Source organism: Malus domestica, chromosome 12 (genome assembly GCF_042453785.1).
Source record: "Malus domestica chromosome 12, GDT2T_hap1".
In the NCBI taxonomy this organism is placed as follows: Eukaryota; Viridiplantae; Streptophyta; class Magnoliopsida; order Rosales; family Rosaceae; genus Malus; species Malus domestica.
The window spans coordinates 24,595,201-24,604,762 of record NC_091672.1 but is presented as its reverse complement, the minus strand read 5'-3'; the positions used below and the strand labels follow the sequence as shown (position 1 = coordinate 24,604,762).

Below are 9,562 nucleotides of genomic sequence, written 5' to 3'. Positions count from 1 at the left end.
TAGCAAAGCTGTGTTTGAAGTATTTTTCTTTGTCAATTTGTTAATTAGTTCGTCCATTATGGGTTCTGCAGTACTATTGCTGCTAATCTTATTTAGTCCTTGATTTGTTAGACTCAAAAGAATTTCAATTGAAGGTTCAAGAGTTGTCGTTGTAGCTTGCAATTAATCAATTAGAAGGTTATATTCTTCTGTCAACAATTTGAACCAAATTTCAGATAAGAATTCACCTCATAAGTAACTGTTAAATATGATAGATTTCGGTTATCTTACAAGGGAACATATTTCGGTGTATGAGTTCATTTGCTTGTAAGCCGCATACTTATGTCCATGCTTGAACTTGGCCCTTGCAATGCCCACCAAGGAATAAATATGACCAACCTCTACTGCTGCTTCAAACCACCACTGAGCATCTTTAAATTCTTTCCTCTTAAGCATCACAACACCTAACAGGTGAAATGCAAGTTGCTTCTGCCAACTTTCGGTGGCACTCTCTGCCAGCCTCTCTAGAAGCATCACCGTTGTATTCGATCTCATGTCATCCTCAATAGCAACCTGGCTCAAAAATGATACAAAACGAAAGAAGAGTGCCCGGACATAGCCAACCTTTGCCTAGCTTCTGAAGTACATAATAATCTCATCATATGAGAATTGTGCAACGAACTTGGTTGCTCCCTCAAAAACACCTGCAAACAAGCTGCCACGAGAAAATGAGCAGTCTCCTCCAACCCATAGTCAATCAGCAGCATTGCATCTTCCAGTTCACAAACCAGAGATGCCAAATGAGAATCACATGCCGCCTTCAACTCATCGCAACAAAACGTGTTTGCAAAGGATAGCAGGTCCAAAACAGTTTTCACTTCAAAAGAATCTACTCTTTTTATCCTGCTAAAAATCTCCACTGCCCTCATTGCCTCCACAGATATCCCATTGTGTGAAATTTATCTTCTCCCTTCGTGTCTCCATGAAGTTACCATACAACATTGCATTGAAAGGCCTCAAAAGCGAAGCAATGTTGTATCGAACACACCTAATCTCAGCATCTCCAATACAAAACGACATATCACCATCCTCCTCCGAAGTGGAACATTCGACATCCCCCATCACAAGATCATCATCGTCATCTTGCCCCCGCGGCGTCCTAGAACACATACAAGACTCAAAAACAGACTCAGGATCATACCCGGAAACCAAACTAGCCTTCGGACATTCAACATTTCTACCACAACAATCCATTGCTGACGACCCAATAAGCTCATCCTCCCTCCTCTCATACCTCAACCAAGACGCCAGCACCACCTTCGAGTGCACATCGAGCACGTGCTACCTCGCCGACCTGAGGCTCCGCCGGAACAATTTCGGATCCGACAGGCCCTGAAACGTCGCACATTGCTCCAAATACATCTTCCAGTTCTCGAATTGGGGGCAAATCTCAATCCTACGGTACACATCAGCTAGGGTTTCGACAAAATCAACCGATTTGAGGGATGGTTCGATTTGGGGCTCAAGGAGATCGGACACCGGCAGACCGTATGGGAGAAGAGTCTCAAGCAAAACATTGTTGGCGGTCGGTTCGGAGCCTGAAAACTGCCCCGACTCGCTCTGGATCAAATCGAGTTGACCCGGAGATGGTCGTAAAGAAGCTTGTCCCCCGAACCACCACCACCACCGCCGTTTCCGCCGGCGGCAGTAGCTCCGGAAGGATTAAGCGCGAAAACTTGACTTCCTTTACACCCATCCATGATCTTCAAGCTCCGCATTGTAGTAAATATATTATGCTGCATCTTCCAAAGTAGCAAACTTTTTCAAATTTCCCAAACCACCCTCAATTAATTCCAAAAAAATAAAATTGATTCAATAAAAATTGAAGAAATAGACAGGTAATTGAGAGCTACCTCATTGCCCAGCAAGCACCACCGTTTGGGCACCCAGAAAAAAATATAAAAAATTAAAAAAAATTAAAAAAAAGGACACAAAATTGGAGGCGGGAACGATGGTGATGCAGGCTAATCCGAGGTGGGGAAGATTTTACTGGGTATTTGTCTTTTTTCCCAAAGAAAAATGGAGAGAAAGTTGGGGTGTTTTGAAGAGAAAGAGAGGAGAGAGAGAACGAAGGAATGATTGCTCACATTGACTTGCAAAATTTGCAACCAGATGTGTTGAGGTGGAGGGTGGCCTGCCTGGCCGTTGCAACCGTGATCTCTCTCTTTTTTCCCTCTTTTTTTTTTTCCTTCTATTTTTTTCTGATTTTTCTTGTCTTGTCCGTCTAAATATGCAAAGCCTTTCCTTTTCTCTCTGTTTATTTGCTGTTTTTATTTATTTATTTATATATTCTTATAAATGTATATATTTGCAGGTGTATTTATGTGTAATGTCTGAGAGTGACAAGATAGATTATTGGGTACAGGATGTGTTATCTACACATTTCATTTTACTTATCACACATCCCTTGATAATTTTTGTGCGTTGATCTTCTTCAATTCATCCGATCCGATAGTCGAAAATTAAAAAGGTGTGTGAGAAGTAAAATGAGATGTATGGATATCACACTCCTATTCCTATTGAGTATTTGTAGTGTTTTGGGACACTGGAGGATAGGCGTTAAAGTCGGCTTGCCTCCCTCTCTCCCTCTCCGATCTTTGTTTATTAGGAAGACAGCTACAAATATTATCGTTTAGACAAGGATAAATTATCGACCAAAAAAAAAAACAAAGATAAATTTAGACATAAATCTGCAACCAAGATCAAGTTTCATGAGCGACAATTAATCACACAAAACTATAATATATAGAGATAATGTAAAAAACTGATCTGAAGAACTTCTGTTAGTCGAAGTCATGAATGAACAAAATCAAATGAACAAGGCAACCGTCTTTTTCCTCTTTGTTAGAATCTCACTGCTCAAACTACAAAAGGTTTTATTCTAAAAAAAAAGGCGTATATTCTACAAGTTTATGGGGGCGGAGACCACTATATATAGATATAGAAATCCCAATAAGGGTTCCTTATTAAATCCATATAGGAAACTGATATCAATTCAATGCTCTATTGCAATTCCAAACCAATAAGGATTAGCCCTCTTCTTGTAATAATACATTCTTATTTAAAATGGAAAGCTCTCAATCTCATATTCACTCTAACAAAAAACTCTCAATCTCGTACTCATACTCTAACAAGAACAACCTCACCGCATATCAGCCAATTTAGATGTAGCTTGATAGACTAAATAATAGGATACTGCTATTTACATACTCATTTTTACCTCACACATACTATGTTGATTTTTTCCTTTAACCTTTTTCAATTTATTTGATCCGACTGCCAGAAATTAAGAAGAATGTGTGGGAGGTAAAAATGAGTGTGTTAATAGCATCAGCCAAATGATATTTGACCTTCCATGCATGTCTAACTACAACAACATCCTTAAAAGGAGCCACATGCACTTCATGTGAATATTATTTAATGAGTAGTACAACATTTGCCACATATTTGTACAATTCTTTGTACTATCTCTCTAATAGAGGCAATGCCGATAAACACATGTGGATCCCATTTTATTAAAAAAGATGATACAAATTATGACACAAATATGTGGTAAGAATAACTTTTTGTTTTTTACTTAGTACGAAAAATGGATGAAATTCGAGAGAGTTGAACGCAGGTGTCAAAACTTGTCACATAACATGAATCTCACATAATTAATTAGGAAAACTTTTAGTCTATATTCACAAACATAGAAGTTTATGGTGATATTATGCAATTTTCCGTACTAATTAGTGTTTTCCCTACTAATTAGCGTGTTAAAGTTTTTCGTCTATCTTTCTCTCTGCTTCTTTTTTCGCTTAAAAAAGAACTAAGAATTTACAAAGAGAACCTTTAGGACATTCCTGAATCAATTGATCGAAGTGCAGAGCTCAATAAGCAACATAGGAGAGGGTATAGATCCACACATTTGCAGAGCTGAATAAGAAGCATATTGAAGGAGTAAAATTATAATCTAAAAAACAATTCCATTTTCTTAATTCGAATAATAAACTTTAGATTATAGTTGGACTTCACCATGTGATGATGGACATCGTTCATTTGACTTATATCGAGCCAAATTGATCAACATAAAGAATCACGCGAGAGAGGTGGTGATAGCAATTCCGATCTTGTTGGCCCAAGTAAAAACTCCAACTCCCGTATAAAGTTGGGCCAGGATTATGGGCCTAGGTTCATCATCAAGTCCTCACATAATGTTGTAGGCTTTGTAGCTAACACTCATATGCTGGCCAATGTTTATTTATATTTTTTTTTCGAAGAAAATATGTATTATGGAATATAGAGGATAAATTGAAACTTTTAAATCTTTTTACAGTTAGAACTTAGGTGTGTATAAATATTGGCAAGAATTTTCAGTTCTTTTCAACCAGATTTCTCAATTATTTTCAGAAAAATTATAAAAGAATACTTAAATTTCTACAAATTTAGAATTTTGGGCATACCTCCATGATGGATATGCAACACATGGTTAGTGATTAATGACATCGTGTTTTGTTCAATGCTTCATTAAACGTTTGGTTTTAGTCCTTGATCTTTGAATTTATGAATTTATAGTTTTATAGAGAGCAGCTAGTCTGGTGTGTAGATATGCAAGTGTAGAGGAAAACTTACATACATTTAAGGATGGATGACATTCGGTTTCATAAAGTGTAATATTGAAAAGTATTGGATAATCTTATATTATAAGCTTTTAAAACGTAATTGAGATGATACTAAATTTGGCGAACTTAATTAAAAGTTGAGCATTAGTTATATTATTAAATTTCTAATCTCAAGTTGGACATGACTATATAATTATTATTAAATTTCTAATCTCAAGTTGGACATGAAATTCACATGACTATATAATTTGGCATTGGACTATTATTATGTAAAATACTAAAAAAGAAAGAAAAAGGTGTGCTTTTTGTTTTTTTTTTTTTGGGGGGGGGGGGTGGTTAAAATCGCACTACATGGTTAAAATCGCACTACATGGCCCGCGTGAATGTAACAGAAGGAAGCATTGCGCACGGCTTACTCTATTATTTCTCCATTATTAATACAAAAGATAATGCTAGAAAGATTGAAATTTTAACTAAATTTATAAGATAAATGATATGTCACAAATAAAAAATAAACACGTTAATCAATATTTCAGTAATAATCTAATTGTTAGCATCTATATCATTTGGTTTACAAAATTTAGTTAAAAATTTTGGTCTCCTAAGAATACCCTGATACAAAACATTCTATTCAATTTATCTACTGAACTTACACATAATTGAAGAAGAACAATATTTGGCTACTCAAAGGATGAGTGGGAGTTTCTACTCAAAACTGTTCGCTGTCAATTCATAGAACTCCGTGTATATGATCGAATCATTCATATTATAAATTACTCTATAAAGATCACACTTTGCAAAAAATCAATTAAACTAAGGTCGTTTAGTTATCAAATTGTATAAAAATAAATGAACGAAATTGATAAGAGCATTACGAACCGTCTATGGATTTACTACAATAGATGAACTAAATGATCTCAGTTTTAATTCATTTTTTGTAGAGATGATATTTACAAAATGATTCATAATATGAACAATTTTGATCATAAGTACAAAACTCTGTAATTCCAACACAAAGAATTTTGAATAAAAATTTATACTAATCCTTGAATAGCCAAGCATTGCTCATTGAAAAATAGCAAGTTTTCTTTGACGCCCAGTCTCTCTTATAAAACAAAATCAATTTGTCCTAGATACTTAAGTGTTGTTAGAACCTAGCTTTATAGTTAGGGCCCTTCCTGAGCAAGGGTGGGAAGGTCGACCGCTCAAGGCCTTAAATTTTATATATATATATATATATATATATATATATATATATATATATATATATATTAGTATACATATTTAAAAGAGAACTATTATTGACATTTTAAATTGTGCATTTCAAAATTTCTATATTTAAAAATAAAATTATTCTTATGAGGAATGTGCAATCAAATTTTTGAAGTGTTAATATATATAACAATAGTGTACATAAAAAATATTGTTTCTTCCAAGAAGACAACGGTGGCATAGGAGCTCAAACAAGCTATATATATTGACAAAACGAAAAAAAAATAAAATTATATCTTCCCAAACCTATCGTGCAAACAACAATATTCCGTCTTTTTTATTTCCTTTCTGTCCTTCTTGTTGAGGAAAAAAATTAAAGTACATAATTCTAACTTAAGTGTTGGAAAGATAAGACAAGTAAACAAATTACTTGTATTACACTTATAAAATATTACAATTAGGGATGGGCAATGTTCGGTTTGGTACGGTTTTAAGTGAAACCAAAATTGAAACTGCAATTTTTTGCGGTTCGGTTTGGTGCCGTTTTGAAGTCAAAACCGAAATAAAACAAAACTGTTTGGTTCGGTTATGTGCAGTTTCAAACAGTTTTGGTTCAGTTTCAAACCATTTACATACAAAATGAAAATAAATTCTATTTTCAACCAGAATAAACCATTTTTTTTTTACAAATTAAGGTACCCTTGTCAATATCTATTACCATTTCACATTCATCACCCAAAAACCAATATTGAAGCCTTCAATACCTTGCCCAAGATCCACCATCGACGCCTAAGAAAAGTAATAATCGCCCAAACAAAGTAATTGAGGACAAAAAACATACATATCTAAATTTGATTTACATGCACACACATGAACTAATATTATGATAATGCTTTGTCCCCAATATTATGTAAAATGTTTTGTCCCCAATGCCAAATGAGACCGAGAGTAGCAGTGAGCAGGAAACAACTAATTAAATGTACAAAGTGTAACAAACAACTAATTAATATTTGTGGTGTGGTTTGGTTTCGGTGCGGTTTTCAAAAGTCAAAACCGAAACCAAACCGTTTTTCTACATTGCGGTTCGGTTTCGAACCAAAACCGTTTCAAAACCACAAAACCAAGTTGTTCGGTGAGATTCGATTTGGTTCGTGTTTCGGTTTCAATTTTGCTAGAACTTTCTAGCTACTAATCATGCATTGCCACCGATATATGGCTTTGCAAATTGGTCTCATATTTTCCTATTTATAGTCTTTCTAGAAACTACTTTAGCTTTATATATTTCTGTATGCACCGCCACTTCTTGCATACTTAAACTAGAAAAATCTAGTTCATTGCACCTGGACAAAATGCAAGTCTTCCAGAAGCTCTGTCTTCTAGACTTGCTGCTAGTAGAATTCAAACACCAATTGGACTGATGTTGATTTCAACACTTCTCAATCTCGCTTCAAATATTTATAGGTTCCTAACCTAGTTTTAGTTCTTTCATAACATAAGAAACTAAAAAAGAAGTAATACGATTGAAGTTGATGAGTCGACCATGACACATGAAAGGTTAAATGAATTGACAATTTTGTGCTTTGTAATTGTAAATGCTTGATTTTGAAAAATGCGTGACAATGATATGGATGATTTAAGAAATATTTTCTAACATGCGTGGGTGTATTGTACTCTATGAACAACAAATTTTCACCTCAGTATCCTCAGTGGAATAGTCAACGAGTAAAAAATTAGCAGTTGAGATTGGTAAATATTATATTGCACATTCTCTCTGTCTGTCTGTCTCTCTCTCTCTCTCTCTCAATTTCTGTCTAGCTTTCTAAACAGGAGTAAAAAAATTAGCAGTTGAGATTGGTAAATATTATATTGCACATTCTCTCTCTCTCTCTCTCTCAATTTCTGTCTAGCTTTCTAAACAGGATTAGAATCTTTTTCAGATTCTAGGGTAATTATGATTTTTGTAATTTTTTCCCAAACCGACCCATAAGCGCCGTACCTTTCCACTGTTCAAGATGGCTGCAAATCCTAAAATAATTTTCCATCCTTCACTAATTTTCAACAGAAAAAATTGGAAGTGTTTCAATTTGTTTCCAACTTTTAGGATAGTGAGAAGAACAAGAATGGTGCGTATCTCATTAAAATGATTGATCCCATCTCTTAGTAATTATAATTAGTACATAATAAATATATGTTAATAATTCAATATCAGTTCAAGTGTAGCGAACTAGGGAACTAACGAAATAGAAATATCAGAAGCGAGAATACTAGCATGAGTAACGAGAAATCCTTTGAACTTTGAAGTCTTGCCGTTGAATTATGTAAAGCATTTTAACCAGAGTATAAGATTTTGTTGGTGGATTTTTTCCTAATATTTATTGGCAACTCACACGCAAGGTTGGGTAAGATGGTGGGTCAGAATAAGGAAAAGTTCATCATTGAGATTCGTGAAAAGCCGAAGAAAAATCGAGTTCTGGAAGCTTTTAAATGGACCGACTCTTCCGGGCAATTTTATCTCCGATTACGGCCAAAGGTAAGATCTCTAACCATCATATTTGGATTGCTCTTGTTGAATAGATGATTTTTCATATATGGATCGTTGAATTTAATTGAGAAATGAGTGAGTTATGCGCATTTGGATACCCTAATATTCTAATTCATATAATATTCTATAATTCTTTTATTTCTCCTCCTCCTCATTTCATTTGACCGGTAACTTGTCAAAGCTATTAAATATAGCCGTCAAGATACACGGAGAATATTCCGTTGTCGAATATATTAAATTACTTTGTTATGGTTCTCCGTCATTATTATTAACACTTTAAAATTTTATTCTACATATTTTTTACTTTTATTATTATTAATATTTTAAAATTTCAAATGCAACATAAGATTTTTTGAATGATAATAACAATTAATAATAATTATTTTCACTTTTCATAGAAATTAAAAAACCAAGAGGTACATATCAACTTGACTACAATTTCAAATTGTCAAAAGCAACTACAACCAAGAGGCACTTCTCCCTTTTCAAGAGTGGGCACACATATCAACTTGCAACTTGTTTTGGGACAGAAATAAGGACAAGGAATGTCTGCCCTCCACTTCTGGTGCCTTCCAGTACCCTCCTGTTTGTGTGGTCACGGTTAAACCTCGTCAACATTTTATATTACTATTTATTTTTGTCTTATTATATCTATAAAAAAAATATATAAAATGTTGACGTGGCTTAACTGTGACCACACAAAACAAGAGGGCACTGGAAGTGGAGGGCAGACAATCCTTGTCCTAGAAATAAATAGGAAGATAATTGTTATCTATACTATACCTACCAACACGATTTGATGGAAACTAATTAACTGGTAAACAAATTACTCTAAATTAATCAACAATAGAATTGTCTTCACCTATTCAGATAATTATCTCAAATTAGGGTCCCCGATGTATAAGATATTTCCTTTATTTGGGACTTTAATGAAAAAACAAAATAACTTTTTATTAACCAGAAAAAACACCTAATTATTTTATTTAATAAAAAAAACTTAAATTTTAATAAAAAAAGCTTAAACTTGGAACCGGATCTCCTCCTGAACTTAGTGTATTGAGCGTCCTGAGCAAGGGATCCGGATCGTTGAAATTTGATCCAATGACTACAAACAGGAGGTTCCTCTAAAAGTTATAATATTGTAACCGTTGGATCAAATTTTAAC

General features: G+C 34.3%; 1 pseudogene; it reads right to left on the bottom strand.

Annotated features, from left to right (window-relative positions):
* Positions 1-209: 209 nt before the first annotated feature.
* LOC108174899 (ethylene-overproduction protein 1-like) lies at positions 210-2,024 on the bottom strand (annotated as a pseudogene).
* Positions 2,025-9,562: the final 7,538 nt, after the last annotated feature.